The 20068-nt window shown below is 36.8% G+C and overlaps 1 protein-coding gene across 3 annotated transcripts in view; it reads right to left on the bottom strand.

Annotated features, from left to right (window-relative positions):
* The window catches only part of LINGO2 (leucine rich repeat and Ig domain containing 2), a 1269869-nt gene extending 1250106 nt beyond the window's left edge, over positions 1-19763 (bottom strand). For 2 of the 3 annotated variants that reach the window (XM_032300226.1, XM_032300225.1), the window contains exon 1: positions 18521-19763. The gene's annotated coding sequence lies outside the window, so the exon portion shown is untranslated. Of the gene's footprint in view, positions 1-17691; positions 17871-18520 lie in introns of those variants that run through there. The other variant, XM_032300227.1, reaches the window with a different exon arrangement.
* Between the last annotated feature and the right edge of the window lie 305 nt (positions 19764-20068).

Below are 20068 nucleotides of genomic sequence, written 5' to 3'. Positions count from 1 at the left end.
ACGTTGGTTCTTTCAAGGAGAGTTTCTATGCGACTCTGAGGTCCACTCTTCACAACTCACCCTGAGTTTACTGAAGTCTTTCTCCTGTAATGTTCACTGCTATAGGCCATGCAGCCATGCCCCCATTGATGCCATGCAAAGGGAAGATTATACTGCAGGCTTGTGGGGCCCATCCCAAAAAGCCAGGTTATCCCTCAAATTACTGCAGTCTGAGATGGGTGTCCCAAGCTAGGTAACAGCAGTGGTGAATGAATGGGAGGATTCCAGCCTTGACTGCAGTAATCTGGACACTCTTCCCCTCTCTGAGACTCACCTTCCCTCTCTATGAAATGAGCTGATCCCTTAGGGCTGCATGAGGATTGGACAAGGTCATGCTTACACATCATTGAGCCCAGGATTTTATATACAATAGGTGCTCATTAATGACAACTACTGATTCAAGGTGGCTGAGGCACCCAGGCCACGTACCTCCTTTGAGGAAACACCCCTAGGAATCATGTTTATTGTCCAAATAAACAGATGAGTCAACTGCTGTTTGGATGGCCACAGGCTGTCTCCTATTGCTACCAACCCCACCTTGAAATTCACCCTCAAATATCTCATAAGCAATTTTGGGTGCCCTTTACTAAGATTTCCTCCATGTTAACATCTTACAAAATTATAGTACAATATCACCAGGATATTGACGTTGAAACAAGCTATTCATCACATTCAAATTTCCTCAGTATTACCTATACTCATTTGTGATTTTCTTTTATATTTAGTTCTATACACCTTTATATTATGAGTAGGATCATATATCTGCCACCTACCATCACAGTCCAGATACAGAACAGCTCCAACACCTCAAGGAAGGCTTGTGTTGTTTTGTAACCCAAACCACCCCAACTCCTAAACTTTGTCAAACACTAATCTTTTTTCAATTTCTATAATTTAGTCATTTCAAAAATAATACATAAATAGAACCATATGGTATGTAAACTTTTGAGATTGGCTGTTTTGTTCAGCATAATTACCTGGAGATTTATATAAAAATGTTGATCATCATGTCATTCCTTTGTATTGCTGAGTTGAATTCTATGCTGTGGATACCACAGTTTGTTTAACCAGTCACCTAATGGAAAGCATTTTATTGATTTTATTGTTTATTTTTGGTTATCATTAAAAAAATCTATAATTAACACTGTAATTGTGTGTGTGTGTGTGTGTGTGTGTGTGTGTGTGTGTGTGAGAGAGAGAGAGAGAGAGAGAGAGAGAGCCTCTGTAATAAATGCCTGATAATCCAATTTCTGGGTCATATATTAAGGACATGTTTAATTTTACATGAAACTATTAAATTGTTTTCCAATTTTTCCTATTTTTAATTTCCTTAGAAACTTTCATACTGTTTTCATAATGGCTGTGCCAATTTACATTCTCACCAACAGTGTATTATGTTTCCCTTTTCTCCACAACTAATTAGTAAATATTATATTTGATTAACAGCTAATAAGAAAAAATTTAAGAGAGAAAGATCTATGAAGTATCAAATAGAAAAAATATTTTTCTCATACTGAATTTTGATCACCAACAAAGCAGCTAATTTCATCTGAACATACTTGATGACACTAAATACATAAAGGTTCTTTCACAGATGTCAATATGCAAGAGTAAAGCAATTGCTTTGCAGTCCTGTGTTATAAAAACATTAATTCAGCATTTTTAATGCCACAGGTACTTTATCTCAACAGATACTTAAAGTCAAATTATGCAGTAGTGCCCTGAGACATCAATGAATGTAAGTTATCTCTTTATCTAGAATGGTACTAATTATTCACCACCTTTGGAGAAACCTAGAAAATAAAATCACACAAATCATTTCCACGTGCTCCAGGTTAGATTAAAAAAATAAGAAAGACTGAAGGAAAATGTTTGATACTTTATACGTTCTTGGACATATTGTAGTTTATTCTTTTCTTATTAATGGTTCTAACAAAGAAATGACATTAAGTTATCAAATGGGGACCTACAGAGCATCTTATAACTACTTCCAGTCAAGAAAATGTCTGGAATTTACTTACATATGCTTCCTATTCACGTAACTTCCAATTTTCATAAAAGACCTGATTTTCCATGGTTCCCCCTTGTTGCTAGAATAGATTTAATTTGACTGATAACTTCTTTCCTTTCATATTTATCATGTATAAGATGTCTACAATAGCATGGGATATTTTATTATAGTTTAAAATGGTCTTATTAGCTCTTCATAGCATCACCATCTTATTGATATATTATGTGTAATATATGCAACCTGAAAATTTTTTAAGATACAAGGATATGTTATACATAAAAATATTAAAAATCGTGGTTTCCTTATCTCACTTTGCAAAATGGTTATCGTGATGGGATAGTCTCCCAAATATCACCATTATCTTGATAGACAACGTTTCACCAGTGTTAAGTGAAGGTTGAATACTCTTAAGTGTACTCAGACTTAAACATGCAAAAGAAATCTAAAGAAGTCTATAGTCTAATTTGAGATAAAACATTAACCCAAATTAACTAATTAAAAAGCAATACAAAGGCTATGAAAGTGTATACAGACAATTGATGTTTAATGAGTAGTGTATGAAAAATTTTCTAGATGGCAGAAAAAAAATGCTTGGTGTTCTGGGCTGGGGCTGAGAAAACCTTGAAAAAATGTCAGAATTAATGGAAAATATGTCAGTGTTTGCCTGGTATCATAGTGCATTCTTTCTCACACTTTCCCATTATCCCAGGTTAGATAACTCACTCTTCTATTCACTACTAAGATCTGTGAGGTATTCTCAGTTCCAACTGGCCATAGAAATACCTTCTTTATTTACTTTTATTTTTCCCTGCCTCAAGTCCATTTAACTTCACTTAAGCTGTTTTCATAGGTACCTTCGAAACTTTAGCCTGTAGACTAAAGTGCTGGAATTTTACAAATCCATTAAATCATCTGTATGTAATAGTAGTCACACTCTACAAATATTACAAAGAAACTTCTGGTGCTCAGAAATGTATAGCTTAAATACCTAGTATCCTTTGGAAGTGAGTAACTTACAACTGTATGTAACTATCAGTCATAGGATAGCCCAGCTTAGACTAGAGTTTTTAAATGGCCCATTAAAAAATCTACTCAAAATCTGGTACTGCTCAAACTCATCAAGTGTTATTTAGAACATCCTCAAAGACAAAAGGATTTTCAAAAGTATTTTGTATGACAATTTCTACTTCTGATCATTAACTTGGGATAGATCTTTGAAATGTGATTATACTTGTTACATGAGGGACTGTGAATCAGAAGACAGATAAAACTATAATGATAATAATAGATAATATTTTCAAAGTTATAATGGCATTTATGTACCAGAATGGTTCCTTATTTGAGGTGTGTTTGCTAACTAAAGCAATTAAGTGTTTCAATTCAGGGTAACAAAATGCAGCAACTCATTTCAAGGTTTCATTAAGTTTAAAATTTTATAGTGAGCATTGGCTAAGATTATTATTATATAATATTATGCTTTTGTAAAGTTTCACAGTCCTTTGCTGCACAAACCCAAGAGTGTTTCATATTACTTATAATGTAATCAAACAGTCGAAAAGATTGAGTCATTGTTTAAGCCAGAGCAATCTTTTGAAATAAATGTACAGTAACTGACAGCAACAGTTTTCACATGGGTATTCTGAAAATGGAAAGAATAAATACACTTTACTTAAGTATCTTCAAAAATTTCCATTTAGCAGTACATGATGGAACACCAAATAGCTTTAATGAGTAGTGAGTGAATTTAACTATTTCGGCACAGCACCATATTGATTTTAAGAAAAAAATAATAATAATATGCCAGGACTTCCTATAAATCATATTGTAATTCCTTCCAAGAGGCCATGACTCCGCAGTTGTAGGTAAATGTATTTTTAATTTAATTTATAAATGGCTTAAAAATACTGAAGGACATAAACTATGCTCTTATAATCTTCTGGAAGAATGTTCTTAGAACAAGATGTTAAAAGGAGACATTTTTGCATTGGTTTCAGTTAAGACCCAAAATCCAACAACCAAATAGTTGACAAGAACCTTCACATTTTTAATCAAAACACTAGGTGATCTATGCAGAACTTGTAAAAGAGGCTTTCAAGAACCACCAGTTTTATAAGTCAGCATCCCTTGCAGCATAAGTGGCTGAGAAGTTTGGAAACAAGGAAGAGAAATATTTTTGCCTGGGAAGGGGATGGGGAATTGTTGAGCGGCTATAATTCCTCTACTACCACTTTACCTCAAACTTTGAAGAAACTTTAGGGAGACCACTTCAGAAGCTTATATGTATACCTCTATGCTTGGGGGCAGAAGAGTTAATATCTAGTATGCATTTTAGAAGTCCTCACCTAAGACATTCATTGCAGGAGAGCTCCAGAGGATTAGTACAGCACAATTTGTGTCATTATTTTTTAAGCCGTACGTTCATTGAATTAAAACACTGTATTCCTAGCCGAGCCGAGTGAATTGTTAGCTACAGTCTCCCTGGAAGAGGAAGATTCTATAAATGTTTCCTGAAGACTAAAGAGGGCAACTAAGAAGAAAGAGTTTGCTGAAAGATATTTCAAATTCTGTTCAAGAAGAATGCCTAGATAAATGGAGTAATTCCAACATAGGGAACAAATTTCCAGATTTCCAGGGACTGAGGGAGAAATATTCTGCATGTAACTGGAAAAAAATGCATTTCCTGTATCAAAGAAAATTTAGCTAAATAGTTCCAGCAAGGGCCTCTGAGAAATGCAAACACCTCTTTGTCTCGATAGGTTACATTAGGCTGTGCTAACAAACAATCCATTAATTTTAATGGTGTAAAACCACAAAGATTAATTTCTTGTTCAAGTATCATGGCTTGTTGCAGGTCTGTGAGAGGCAGATGCTGGTTCCTCTCATTGAAGTTTTGGTGATTTCATGTTGAAACAATAGCCATCATCTTTAAATTTGTAATCTGCAGTGTCTGAAGAAAAATAAAGATTTCTGGAGACTCTCATCCAAGTTTAGCCTATCAGTGACATTTTTCACTTTTGTTCAAAACTTCAAAGCTCATTAATCAGAACTGAGTAAATACCCTCCCAAACCACAGAAAGCCAGGAAGTTCAATCCTACCATGTGTCCAGGAGGCACACAGCTGGAAATTTTTGACAGCATTCACATCCACTATACCCCTTGAAGGTAAAACAAAGAATCATTGAAAAAGAAAGAGAATCCACCAAACCCAGGGAAAGTTCATCCAGGGTTACATTTAAATTAATCAAGTCACGCTTCACCTTTCCTTCTCCTACCTTTCTGAGGCTTAACCCTAGCATAGCCAGAGGCAGCATCCTTGAAAAGGGCAGAAAGCATAGAGGCCAACTGGGGGAAACACAGGAAAGGCTGACCAACCCGCCTTTTCTCAATAGAAGTGGCCAGAAAAATGCTGGGAAATTTTTCATATTAAATAAATTTAAGACCTCCTTATGATATGAATAGTGAGTAAAAGAAATGTCACTATTCATGTGATTAGCAGTGATTGCCATACATTTTATTCTCTCAGAGTAAAGGAAATAGGAGACCTTTCTGACATTTTATTCATAAGCATGAAAATATTTAGCCCCATAGAGCAGGTTTGAATGGAAAATAGTGAAAGCCAGGTGGAGAAAGACCAGTTTGCTTAAATAAAAACAAAAAACAGCTTGTGCTAGATAAGTAAAATTTTAAGAGTATAGTAAATCAGGAACAAAGTAATGAAAGAAGAAAAAAAAAAACTTTAAAGTGAACCTTAATGAAAACTATCAGAATACCTTAAGAAAATCAGAGGAAATTATCACATATAACCAAGAGAATCTCAGAAGCATTAAGATAAAAAGCTGTTACAGAATTAGGAAATATGTTTAGAAATCAAGCTACATTACCCTGGAATTTTTCCCAGATACATGAAACCAAATTAAAGATAAAAATGCAGTGATAATCTGACTTAAGTCACAAACACCTAGGAAAATGCTCCATCACAGCAAAATGAATGGCAGAAAATCTGATTAGACTCTGTAACATTGGCCAAATAGGAATGGTGGGCAGAGACGAACAACGTAATTTATTTCCAACAAACTAGACTTAGGTACAGAGTGATAACCCTTTATAGTATCAGAACACATTAGTAGTAGAACTCCCAGATACAAACTACCATTAAATCAGTAACTATTTAATCTTAATCTTTGAATTTTTCTTTTTCAGTGATACAGGAAGCATCAAAGAAGAAAATAGGATATCCATGTTTAAAGAGCTCAAATATTCAAAATATAAATATTGATTGTTTTTATGTAAATTGACTACAATGTTTTAATTTTAAACAGACGTTTTTTTAAAAAATAGTTAAAATATATACAAAATTTCATAGCACAAAGAGTTCTTATCTACTTTACAGCCAGTGTTTCCTATTATAAACATCTCACATAAGTATGGAACATTTGCCGCATTAATGAACAAATATGAATACATCACTGTTAACTACAGTCTATACTTTATTCAGATCTCCTTAACTTCTAACAACTGTCATTTTTCTATTCCAGTATCCCATACAGGATACCATATTATATTAGTTGTCATACATCCTTCTCCTCCTCCTCAACATGGCTATGACAGTTTCTCAGACTTTCCTTGTTTTTAATGAGCTTGACATTTTTGAGGGGTACTGACCAGGTATTTTGTATAATGTTCCTCGGTTGGGATGTGCATATTTTTATTCACGATTGGACTGAAGTTATACATTTTTGGGAGGAAGACCACAGAGGTAAACCATTATACTATTTCAAGGGTACATTCTATCACTATGATTACCACTGTTGATGTTGACCTTGGTCACTTGGTTGAGGTCACGTTTGTCTGGTTTCTGTAGAGTAAGGTTACTTTTTCCTCCTCCTTTCCATACTAACTCTTTAGATGGAAGTCACTATGTGCAGCCATGCTTAAAGAGTGGAGAATTATACTCCACTTCCTTGAGGGCAAGTATCTACATAAATTATCTGAAATTGTTCTGCATAGGTTTGACTAGTCTTCCCAATTCATTCATTCAGTTGATCATGTGTTTATATCTGCATAAACTCATGGGTATTTTAGGCACAAATTCCACATAAATATTTTCATAAGAGCCTTATGGAGATATGATTCACATATCATACAATTCACTCACTTTAAACTGGCTCTAATTAGAAGAGATGGTAAAAAGTGCTTATACAGATACAAACAGTTGCTCAACAATCGTCAATCCAGGTCTAAAAAACTACATGAAAGTTATCAACTAAGCCATCTATAAATATGTGTTTAAACAACAATAGTCTAATGTGTATTGTTATCTCTGTTTTATAACCTATAAAATCAAATTAATATTATATTAAAATGTGATGAAACTGCTATAAAAATGTGGTGAAAATCCAATAGAAAGAAAGAGATTTCAAGTTCATTGGTTTCACTTTTCTGTACAAACCTCTCATGATTAGAAAAGTGATGTAAATTATTTCACTGAAGATTATTTTATCAGTGGCTTTTAATTGTAAGTTTATGTTACACTCATAATTTATCCTATCATCATAAACTTCAGGCAAGACATGCAGACCAGAAAAGTGTTTTTTACCCTTATTTTACATTTCAGCAAACTACCACATTATGAGATGAAAAGATTGTTCAAGGTCCAACAACCAGCAATCAATGGCAGTCAGATTTTGAAACCAAATCTTTAAACTTTTAGTCATTGCATGTTACTTCTTTTACCAATTGGAAACAGTAGCACTATGGTTTGGGATACTATTTAAAACTATCAAAATGTTCTAAAAATCATATTTCATTTCAAAAATATTTAATAAGAACTATGTGTAAAGATATTTTTAATGGTGATAAATAAGATATAATTTTCACCTTCCAGGATTACTATGTGATTTGGAAAGATAAATAAGCCAATTAACAAATATAATAATACATTAAATAATACACATAAAAACAGAAGCTTGTAAAAGTAGAGAGATTCCAGGACTTTTGGAATGATTTATTGAGAATCATTTATTGAGGTTCATTTTTAAATAAAAGTAGGAGACTTCCCATGTGGTCTGAAAAAGACTATTCCAGTTGCAGGAATCCCATTGTGCAGAGCCATGGAGATATATTTTTAAATTAAGTGGCTTTGTTAGTAAGTACTAGATTATTTTACTTTTAAATACTGTTTCCAACATCTAAAAATTAAGTATGAATTAATAATTACATTGATTAGCACTTTATTCTTATAAAATAATTCTTATAATTGATATATCTATAGTCTTTCTAATTCCACAAGGAGAGCTAAATGGAAAGATGAATAATTATCCCCCTAACATGCAAATAATTTCCATGGTTTTCTACCATTATTACAGACAGAAAATCTGATTATCATCCATATTCTCAAGCTGTAATTTGAAACCATTAATTTATATTGAATCAAACTCCATACTCTTCCTTGAGCTTTACTTTAATATAATCATTGAACTTTCTTTTTTGAGTCAGCTAGTAATACTTCTAGTTTCAAACTCCTAAACTTTCTGTAAAATCCACAGTAGGCATTCCTATAGGTTGATGAATAGGACCAGATGCTCCAGGTCCAACAGAAAGGTCATCAAATCCACTTCTTTTTAGCAGTCACCCAGGTCTAACTATTTTGCTAAGCTACATAAGAATCTATAAATAACATGCAGAATGTATTTCATTTAACATTTATTTCATCAATCTTGTTCACACGTATTTTCAATGTAATTAAAGACAAAATGATAGAGTAAATTTTTATTGAAAGTTTATGCAGTACCTGTGAGAAGATCTTGGACCAACCATATATGCAAATGCTTCCATTTAATTTAACCATCTACAAAAATAAAGTAAGATCGCTAACTCATGAATATGTTCTAGAATGATATTCACTGATTATAATTAAAAAGTTCTTTAGAAAGCAGGAGCAATGGACAAGAATCAATCTACTTTAGTTAGATAGAAGGAGTTTTTATGGAAAAAAAGAAAAATATCAATTAAAACCATGTACAGCCAGACAAACACAGACTTCAGTGTTTAAGGTTATGTTATACAACTACTTGGAGGGAATCTTTTGTCAGGAATGTATCAAAGGCATGGGTAAATGGAGTAGATGGTTAAGGCCACCTACAGAAAAGACAAAAGGGAGAGCATGACTCATACTCTTAAGACTCATGTCTTATTCACATGCTTTATGACCCATGTCTCTTATTCACATGATGCTAACCCAACTCTGATGAAAAAATGAATTCTGTCGTCAACCACTACCAGGAATCCAATCACACTAATGCTACTAAGACTAATGTATATGTGAAGCAGTACCACTGCACAAAGCACAATATTGTGCCTGAAAAATTCCATTTGACATCTATCTTCTTAGCTGTTTTCTGGTCCCTGGACACTTAATCCTCTTGCCTATTATCCACACAGCACTTAGTCTCACTCTTCACATCCACTCACTCTGCATATTTCTTGTCCAACATAGCTTCCTGCTTTGTCAAACCTTTGGTACGAGGGAGCTCCAGGAAATTCCTTCACTTTGTATATTATGTATTGCTATGACACTAAATACATTTATGATACAAATGTTTTACTTTTGTAACCAGAGAAAATAAAAATTACACATTAAGAAATGCGTTTCAATTCGAGACTAAACAAATGTATTAAGATGTGCCTTAGGCAAGTGTGAATGCACATAAAATAGTGCATTTGTTCACAGTAGGTGCTAGAAGAATGCAGATGATTATGGGCATTATTCAAAGTGAGAAAAGACTGTAACTAACAACACAGGAAAAGTTAGTGTGATAAGGAAGTACACATGTATTCCTTCAGTTTACCAGATAGGAAGTGAAATGAGTTAACAAAGGAAGGATGAATGATTTGGATTAGTCTATTATAAAAATAGTTCTCAACTGAATGCTCACTAGGAATCAGACACCTCTCAGAAAAATGTTTCTATCTTTCTCCCAACCTCATGGATAAATCCCTGTCATTAAACTTAATTTCTTATATGCACATAACACAATTTCTCATTATGTATTTCTTTTAGTTGATGTAAATTCTTTCTCATTAGCCTGTAAGTTTCTCAAGAGCAGGATTATGTTTGTCCTCTTCCCACAGATAATATATGACCCAGGGACTACCTGCTTTAGTGCTTAACACAAAAGAGGTACCCAATAAATAACTGAATAATTAATCAATCAATTCACTATAGAGTAAGTATTGCTCTACAACCATATTTTCCTCCTTAACAATAGATATTGGGGATTTTCCCATGATGGTATTTAAAGAACTACAACATTCCACTTACTGTCTTACTAAATCAGAAATGCACTGCATAAATATGGTAACATTTGTTTATCTATTTTCCTATTAGAAATTTGGAGATTTTTTCAATTATTTAATAAAATCATGTTTACACAATTTTGTGCCTCCTTTCTAATCTCTCTGCCTGAGTCTTTTTCTTGCCTTACTTAAATGATTTCCTTTACAAACATTGAGTAAAAGTGATGATAACATACATTCTTACACTTCTTCCAAGCTTAAAGGAAAAGCACTTAGTCTTTCACCATTAAGTATGATCTTGGATCTAGGTTTATTGGAGATGTTCCTTATCAAGTTGAAGAAGTTCCTTTCTATTCTTAATTTGCTAACAGTTTATCAAGAATAAATGTCATATTTTCCAATATTTTTTCTGCATCTGAGATGGCCATATGGTTTTTCTTTTTACTTTGTTAATATGGTGAACTATTTGATTGATTTTCTAATGTTAAACCAACACTGCATTTCTGGGATGAGCTTAACTTGTTCATGATATATTATCTTTATCTGCCATTGCTATTTATACTTGCTAAAGTTTCATCAATAACGTTTACATCTATATTCTGGAGGATATTGGCCTGCTGTTTTCTTTTCTTATAATACCTTTTAAGTTGGTCTCATAGTTGGAAAATATTCCCTCCTCTACAATTTCCTGAAAGAGTTTATATAGATCTGGTATTATTTCTTCCTTAAATATGAGGAAGATTTTATTAGTAAGGTCATCTGTGCCTTAAGTTTACTTTGTGGGAAGATTTTTTTTGTTTTGAGTTTGGGTTTTTAATAGCTGATTTGCCACTTAATTCAAATACCATGAAATTTACTCATTTTATGCAAGCAATTACATTATTTTTAGTAAATTTACAGATTTGTGCAACCATCAGCACAATCCTATTACAGAACAGTTCCATTGCCTCAAAAGATTCCTTGTGCCTGTATGCAGTTACTCACCATCCCCACTGCCAGTGCCAGACAAGACACACTTTACTTTTAAACAATCCACAGATTGTCTTTTCTGTACATTTCATATTATTACATCATATGCTTTTTTTGTTGTTGTTTCTGGCTTCTTTCATGTGGCATAATGTTTTAAAGGTGTATCCATGTTGTAGCATGTATCAGTATTTCATTCCTTTTCGTTGATGAACATTTTCCATAGTATGAATATAACTTATTTACCAATTCACCAATTTGGTGGGAATAGTTTTAACGATAGGTACAATTTCTTTAAAAGACACAAGTCATTCAAGTTATCTATTTCTTCTTGGGTATACATAATATATTGCTACAGATTCATGAAAGCATTTTACAGGATGAACTCCTAAAAGAGGAACTATAAAGCCAATTATTATGAGCATTTTTCATTTAATAAATATTCAAGTAAAATGACAATAATCATGTATATGAGTGTTTATTTCCCTACTCCCTTACCAACACAAGGAGTCTGTCAGTGTTTTCCTCTTTGTGTCAACTCATCAGCAAAGCCTATCTTACTATTGTGTTATTTTGCATTGCTTTAATTATTAGAGTTTATATATTTATTATTTACTTTTACAGTATTATACTCACTCTCAGCCCAGTGCCCCCCCAACACCCCCACCCGGAGGTATGAATCTTTTCCAGACCACTCACACTTCACCCTGTTCTGAATTGCCTGGAGACACAACTCTTGTATTGTTATTTTGTATAGCCTTGGAAACAATAGATATTTAACTACAAATATCCTGAATGAAGTGATAGTCTATTCTGTTTGTGTTAGCTTATCACTGATTTTTGTCTTCTCTGCTCAACAAGAACACAAAATTCTTATGAATAAGGACAAATTCTCATGTACCAATATATCCTGATTATCAAACAGATAATTAGTTTATCAACAATAAATATTTGCATATTAATTGATGTGAATTTAACTAATTGAGACCAAAGCTATGGTTTTAACATTAACTACAAATAAAACTGCATAAAGAAAAAATAATTGCAATCCATAATCATATGCATAACTAGTAGGTAACAGTCACATGTTAACCTCACAAGGACTGCTTTCTGCAGGCTATGTGTATGTGTATATATATATATATATATATATAAATATATACACATATATATATAAATATGTACACATATATGTATAAATATATACACACACGTGTGTATGTATGTATATATATGCAAGTACATATATACATACATATATGTATGCATGTATGTATATATGTATGTACATATGCATATATATGTACATACATATATACACATACAGAGACTCTTCCTCCCTGTGCATGCATATGCTCTGTATATACAGACAGAATATATATATATATATATATATATAAAGTATATATAAAAAACATGCATACATATTACATGATAATATACATATACATATATGTGTATATAAAGGTCAAATCAAAAATCATTCAGAAAATAAAGGCACTTCCCTTTTGAAAAATGAAGCTCACCATTTCAAAAATCAACATTTATCACAAGGCACTGTTGTTGACTCTCCTGGTACCCCTGGAGCAATACAGTTTTTATGCTAATTATTTCTCTTCATGCTGGCTACTAGATAGATATCTTGCAGCTAACCATAGTTACATTATAATAGAATGAGATTGTGCGAAGACACAAAATCCTCTTATGTCGTCCAATTTAGAATCCATTTCACAAACTCTATGGTGCTACCTAGAACTGCATGTGCTGGGAATCTTATATTTTTGCATATATTTCTGTTACACTAAGCTTCAGTTACGATTTTTGTAAAGACAATAATTCTATTTTTATAGGCAATTTGATATAATGTTCTATTATACCTATAACAACAAAAATGTAATTTGTTTTCTAGTCTAGGTTCCCAGGTTTGCATTTTGTCTTACTCATTTTGTTAGAGAAAATACACTCATAGTTTTTATTGACAATGACACCAAAACTCTAGGGAAGGAAATGGTGTTTTGCTTACCCTTGCAGCCAATAAAGACAGGCTATTCTTAATATTAACTAGTGAATACGTTTAGAAAAGTAACAAGATGCATTCTAGTCAAATCATAGCAAGCTTCATATTTTATGAAAACAGCACATAATTATTTCAATGGGGTTTTTAAAGTTTTATTCAAATTCATGAGTCATTTAATAGCTACCATTTATTTTCTACCTAATTCACATGTTGAAAATAACTTATAACTAATATTATTGGCATTAAAGCCAATAAAATAAAATAGGACAAATAGTTTGAGTCCTGGGCAAATTCCACTGTAAAAACCTAAGATAGTATATTAGGTTTGTGTTCAATAGATTAAATCACTGAACAAAGCATTCCACACATTAAATATTTTTTGTGTTCATAAAAATTGGGTAACTGACCTGACAGTAATGAAAGCAAGGATAGTTGCCACCTGTGTCATATAAAGTATACTCACAAGAAGAAGAAAAATGTAGAATTGCAAAAAAAAACAAAAAACAAAAAACCAGGAGACTCTATTATTAAAGAATATTTTAACTGTTTTTCCTTTGCCTCCTCCTTGTTATCAAAACTTTAAGAACAGCACAAATGGCCAAATGAACTTTTATGGCCCATACAATAAACATTACAAGATTTCCATATATCACAAAATGTGTGCCATATTAATAACTTTGAGAAAATCATCTCCCATACATACATATTAATTTAAATTTTACTTTCATGATACATGCTAATAGCTTATTGAGATAAAATATTTCTCTCATCAAAGGCATATCAAAATCCATGCTACATTACTGAAGTTTTATAAACATTTTTAAATATGTTTTATTTATTCTTCTATCAAGTGCTACAATGCCAGACATTTACTTGCGCATAAAAGTTTTTTCTTTTTCTAATGCTTAAAGCTAGCTGTTATCAAATTTTAAACACAAAAATAGACTAGATATTAAATATTCCCATTGTACAGAAATCAACACTGAGCCTTAGTAAAAACAAGACAGCTTTTCAAAAGCAACACTGCTAGTCATGAGAAACAGTAGAATTCCAGTCTGCTGGTGTCAGATCAACTGCTTTTTCTATTTATTCATGCTGCCTCCCAGTGGCACCGAATTAGTCTCTCTTGGGAGATTTTTAGAACTAGGATTTTCTCTCTTGAGGACATTTAAGAACAGATAACAGCAACTGTATATGTTGAGTGGTACCACTTTTTTTAAAAAAGTAACTTTTATTAAGGTTTATATGAAGTTAAGGTTTCCTAAAATAGGTTATTAATTTCTGAACCGATATACACTGACAAGTGTGACTCTACTACTTGCTGAATACGAACATTACATATTTGATTACATCGATCAATTTGTTCACAGAGTATTAATCATATGAAAATAAGCCACTCAAAGCACAAATGCATCACATTCTTAGGCTGTCCATCTATATCAAATGAATATCTATCCATGTTTTCATACTTCCCAGAAACAAGAGGCAGTGAAGTTGTAGCCAGACACAAGATACATTTACAATTTAAGAGATAATAATCAACTGATGACTCACGCGGACTCCCTGAAGACCCAAACTTACCTTCCTGTCAATTTTTGTATAAAATTAAAAAATAAATGCAACAATCTTCACATTTAAAGACTATCACCCATTTAAAAATAAATTACGGACTTACCATTGTAAAATAACTGTAAATTATCATGGATTTCATTCCAAAGAAAATATTTTTAAGGAAAAAAGAGAGGAAAGAAAAAGAAGGAAGGGAGGGGGGAAGGAAGGGAGAAAGCAAGCAAGGATGAAAGGGAGGGAGAATTTCTTTAGAAGCATAACAAAAAAAAATCACAGAAGTATATGCCATTAGATAGGTAAGCCTGATACCTGATATTTAACCTTTCCCTCCTATTCTCCTTTAATTTCCTTACCCAATACTCTTTTTAAATTCAATTTATTTTCTTTCAGGAAATATGGTATTTTATGCTTAAATAGTTTTTAAATGTATTAACATCAAAGTAGCCACTAAACCATAAAGGGGATTGGCTTGGTGACATATGTCAACAAAAATTACAGAGTACTCAGAAGTTGGTTGAGGGGTATGACCAAGATAAATATTTAGGTAAATTGAGAAAATTGATGTTTTTTTTTCTTTTCAATTTAACATGCTTTCTTAAGGATACAAGACAACCAAATTGGAGAATCAGTAACTGACAAGCCTGTTTGCATGTAGTGACCCCCTCTCCTTGTACTACAGGAAAACATTTCCACCTAGAGTCCTTTCATAGAATATCCAGAGACCAAATGAAATCAACCATAATGACTACCAGAGCCAGATAATGATCAGTTATTAATTGAAGCATCAAGCCAATTAATTTGTGACAACTTCCTATCACTTCTTATTCTTGACATGAAGTTTCAGAGGACTCAAATGGTATTCTGGTCCACAGCAGCTTTGGAACATTTCAATGTTTGATCTCTTTTAAAATCACATTTATTATAGAGGAAAGCATCTTTAGAGATGGAGTCCTAAAACTGAATTTGAGATTACAAACCAACCTCACTAGTTTGATTCGATTAAATGTCTAGAAACAAAACTTCCTTTATGCATCATATACACACAATCTTCATAGCAGATCTTCTTTTGGTTTTAGAAGTGTCTTTCAGAAATACATTTGAGCCCTAAATATGTATTTGTCTTGGTTAATTTAATTCAACAAATACATGATTATTCTCTATATATGTAGTACCTATATTTAGATGAGTATCATTTTTTCATATCATAAACATTTCTAAAACAGTGGCTTTTAAGAACATAAGCCATCCTTTTGGGGCTTCATCAAGATATATATTCTTGCCTTCCACCCAGAGAACCAACCAATATAACACATGAATGACAAACTTTATATAAATCTTCGCTGAGACAATGACATGTGTTATTCAGGAATGAAAACCATCAATAAATTGTCCTGCTTCCATTTCCACTACAGTAAATCTATTATATAAAAATATTAATTTATATATGTATCGTAATCAAAAATAATAGATGCCTTACATAACTAAATCACTTCTGCCATCAATAGGAAATCCATTCCATTTAAATTCTTAAGGTGAAATACCTGGCAGATCTCAAAACATTTTACTGGTCTTGAACAGGAAGTGCATTTTTTTCTTCCTCACACTCCAACTGTATTGGAAGTAATGCATGCTACTGGGTGATGGTGACAGGACACTGAAGAACATCTCCTTCTATAAAAATGTTAACCACTGCTTCCAATGTCTGAAAAATATTTTTTGCCCTTTCAGCATGTGGCCCGATATTTTAACAAACGATGGATCTCAGCTTCTATTTAGTATTCCTGTTAATATTCCATGCCCCATGGTAATTTTTAGTCTTCCTTTAGTATTATTCTAAATATTCGTGTTCGTTAAGAGCCACCTTTAGAAGACCCTGAAATTGCATTACTGAGTGTAAAACGACCACATATGCTATGCACAAACACAGCACAGCACACTGAAAAATACATACATTGCCGGCTGTCTGACAGACACGGGGGTAATAACACCAACCAAACACAACAAGCACTCTTCCCTTTATCTAGGCACAGTCATCAAACATATTTAGTGCCCACTGAGCCCAAGGCAGTACATAGCACAGATGATATCTGTTAGTGGCTTCAGCAAACTGGATTATGTCAAAGTGTGAAATGTGAAATGAATCTGACTTCATCAAATAAACTGAACTCCAAGGCCATTTCCCAGCACTTGCTCCCCTACCTCAAACACACAAGCTTAACTTCGCCCCCCTTTCTCTTCTGATCCTCAGGCCATGACTTCCTTCTTCCTCTCTCTCTCTCTCTCTCTCTCTCTCTCTCTCTCTCCACCCAAGTATTTCAGCAGCTTTTCTCTGTTCTCTGAGCCAATCCCTCAGGAAAGGAAATCAGCAAAATGCTGAATAGGGAGACTTTACCAGCAGGTGAAGAGGAAAGGAGAGGAAAAGAAGAGGGTGTGGTACTCGTTTTCTCCACCACACCCCATCCCTGGAGTCTTGCACTCCAGTCCACTGCGGCTTAGAGGGGGCACAGCAGGTACCCTCGCTCACCTCGGAGCAGCCGGCCCAGATCAGCCACCCAGTGTTCTCCGCAAAAAACTTCCCTTAAAGCCGGCAAATATTCAAGAGAGGCGGGCGAAATTGGCCATTAGTTCGAATACACATACACCAGAGCACCACGGAGCGACACTGAAAGGCACCTTTTCAGATAGAGACCCCATAGGCTCGCTCTCACCCTTCACTCCCTCCCACCCTGAGTATCTGACTGAGAATTTACAGAGATCCAAAGGGCGAAAGGGGAGAGGAGAAAGAGAGCATTACCTCCCGGGGCTGCCCTCGGGGCGCGGGCCAGGATCTCATCCCCGAAGTGGCTCCAGTTCCAGGCACAGCTTTCCAGAGCTCAGCCAGGATTCGGACTCGCGTCCCCGCAGCGCGGCGCGGAGCTAGGAAGCGCGCCCGGACTCCAGCTCACGTCCCCCGCCCCTGCCGCGCGGGCTCCGCCACCCCGCGGGCACGCTGGCTCTCCGCGTTCGCCCCGCCGCCTCCCGGCGCCCCCACACCCACCCGCTTCGCGGCGCCCGCTGGGAGCCCCTAGCGGAGGCGGAGGGAACCGCAGCCGACCCGCTGCGCCCTGGCTCCGACGCCGGCTGCAGGAGCCGGCCAGGCGGCAGCGTGGGCTTCGCGCGCCCCCGAGTCCGCCGGCCCGGTGCCGCCGCCGCCCCCACCTGCCCACCTGCGCCAGGCTCACCTGCCACCGCGTCCTAGCTGCGTTCACCGGTGCCCACAGCTCTCTAGGGCAACCAGGGGGTGGTTCTGCGGTGCTAATTTAAAAAAAAAAAACCTCTGTGGAAAAAAAATTAAAACCCAAAAACCAAATCCACGCTGTATATCAACCTCGACAGACAGCCCAGCCGGAAATCGATTTCAGTAGGTTTCAGAAACTGTAAGGACAGGACACTCCTCCGGCTTCCTGCCTCACGGCTGGGCAGCGCGGCACCGGCTACTCCCCGACTCACCAGCAAAGGTCGTGCGATCGCGTGGCGCAGCCGGGAGAGATCCTCCTAACTTGGCTTAGCCCCCACCCCATCCCCAACATCTATTTTAAGTTATTGTCTCTGGCAATTCAAGCAGCGGCTTTGCTGCCTCTTACCTTCAGGCGCTGTTAATTCTTCTTCGTGTCCTTAAAATCCCAAGCCAAGGATGCGACGCACACAAGTCCAGGGGCTTTTTCTGGACTACCCCCTCCTCAGCTCTGCCGGCCCCTCCTTTCCAAGGGATTGGGAGGGTATGGCGGTTCAAAAGCTCACTGTAGAGGCGCCTCCAAGCCTTCACGCCAGTGGAAACGGAGACCGGGACCACCTTCCTGGCACCCGGACCCAGCCCCTCCTCGGCCAACTTGGCTGCCAATTCAGTTTTCTTCCGTAACCCCACAGACACGTCAGTCAATCCCCTGGCATCAGGCAGGATATTCTCAGTTAACGCCGCTCCTCTCTTTCCCTCGGTATGCCCCTCCCCCTTCTCTCCCCTCAATTTGGAAAACCTTCTACTCTCTGCTTGAATTAGGTGGGGACGAGGCGGAGAGGTGTTGTCAGAAGGGCCACTCCAAGGCACAGCTTCAGAACGCCGTCTCCCTGGGCTGCTGCAGCGCGGAGGTGTCTGCGCCGGGGAAACTTTGAACAGAGGCAGCGCCGGCGCGGGGCTGGGCGGGCGGCGGGCGGCGGGCGCCAGGTGAGGCGGCTTGGAGGAGGCAGCTGCAAGGAGGGGCGCCGGGCTGGCGGCTGGGCTCGGCGGCCCGGCTCCGCGCTTGGGCTGCGCACCCACACTGGCGCGCACACCAGCACGCGCACAGCCACACACACGCACGCCCAGCCCTGTGCCCGCGGCCCCGGGCCACTCGCGAACGAAAAGTCGGGAGACGTGAAGAGGGGTAGGGGTTCCAAGGCTGCTGAGGACAGGTAGATTCAATCAAGCCTCACTAGTTAGCTGATTGCAGGCAGGCAGCTCCTCGCTGCATGCCTTTAAGTCCGTGGGGCCACCTCTCCGTTCTCTGCCCTGTCTGGCGTTTCGACTTCCTGGCTGTTTTCATGAGGCCAGTTACACTCCCTCGGTATCCAGCGAGAGGTCACCAGACTAAAGATTAGCCCGGTTCCCATCGCCACTCCCCAGGGGCCACCTCCGCCCCTTCTGTAGTGGAGAATTGAAGTGGCTGCAGCAGATCGCTAGGGAGCTGAGGGACTCCCCGAGGTACTTCGAATAGAGGGGCCTACACAACGCTTCGTGGACATAATCCCCTCTCATCCCACCTTTCCTTGCCTCCGTAACATTTCCTCTAAGGAGCTCCCGAAACTCACTTAGATGTTTTTAAAATGACTTTCTTAGGGAATTGTAATGCTTAGCTTTTGGAACTGGGTTAATTTAGGGTCTACGCTTATATTGTAAACTGGACGGTAGCAGGTGAAAGGCTCAGCTGGAGAAAGAGGAGGGATTAGAAGTCTGGAGACCCAACCCCTTTAGCAGCCATTTCCAAGGTTTTGCACCGGGAGTAGCTGTCCGGGTCTCTGGCTAGCTCCTGTCCCAACTTCTTTTTCTTCCCTCGACGTCCGGGAGGAATCACCGCTGGGGCGCCCCAAGCAGGAGAGACATTGCTCTTAGAAGCGCCCCGGGTCATCCACAGCTCCCATAAAAGGAGCTTCCCAGA

Source organism: Sapajus apella, unplaced genomic scaffold (genome assembly GCF_009761245.1).
Source record: "Sapajus apella isolate SASKATOON/1434 unplaced genomic scaffold, GSC_monkey_1.0 scaffold42, whole genome shotgun sequence".
Lineage (NCBI taxonomy): Eukaryota > Metazoa > Chordata > Mammalia > Primates > Cebidae > Sapajus > Sapajus apella.
This window is presented reverse-complemented; position numbering and strand designations above follow the sequence as displayed.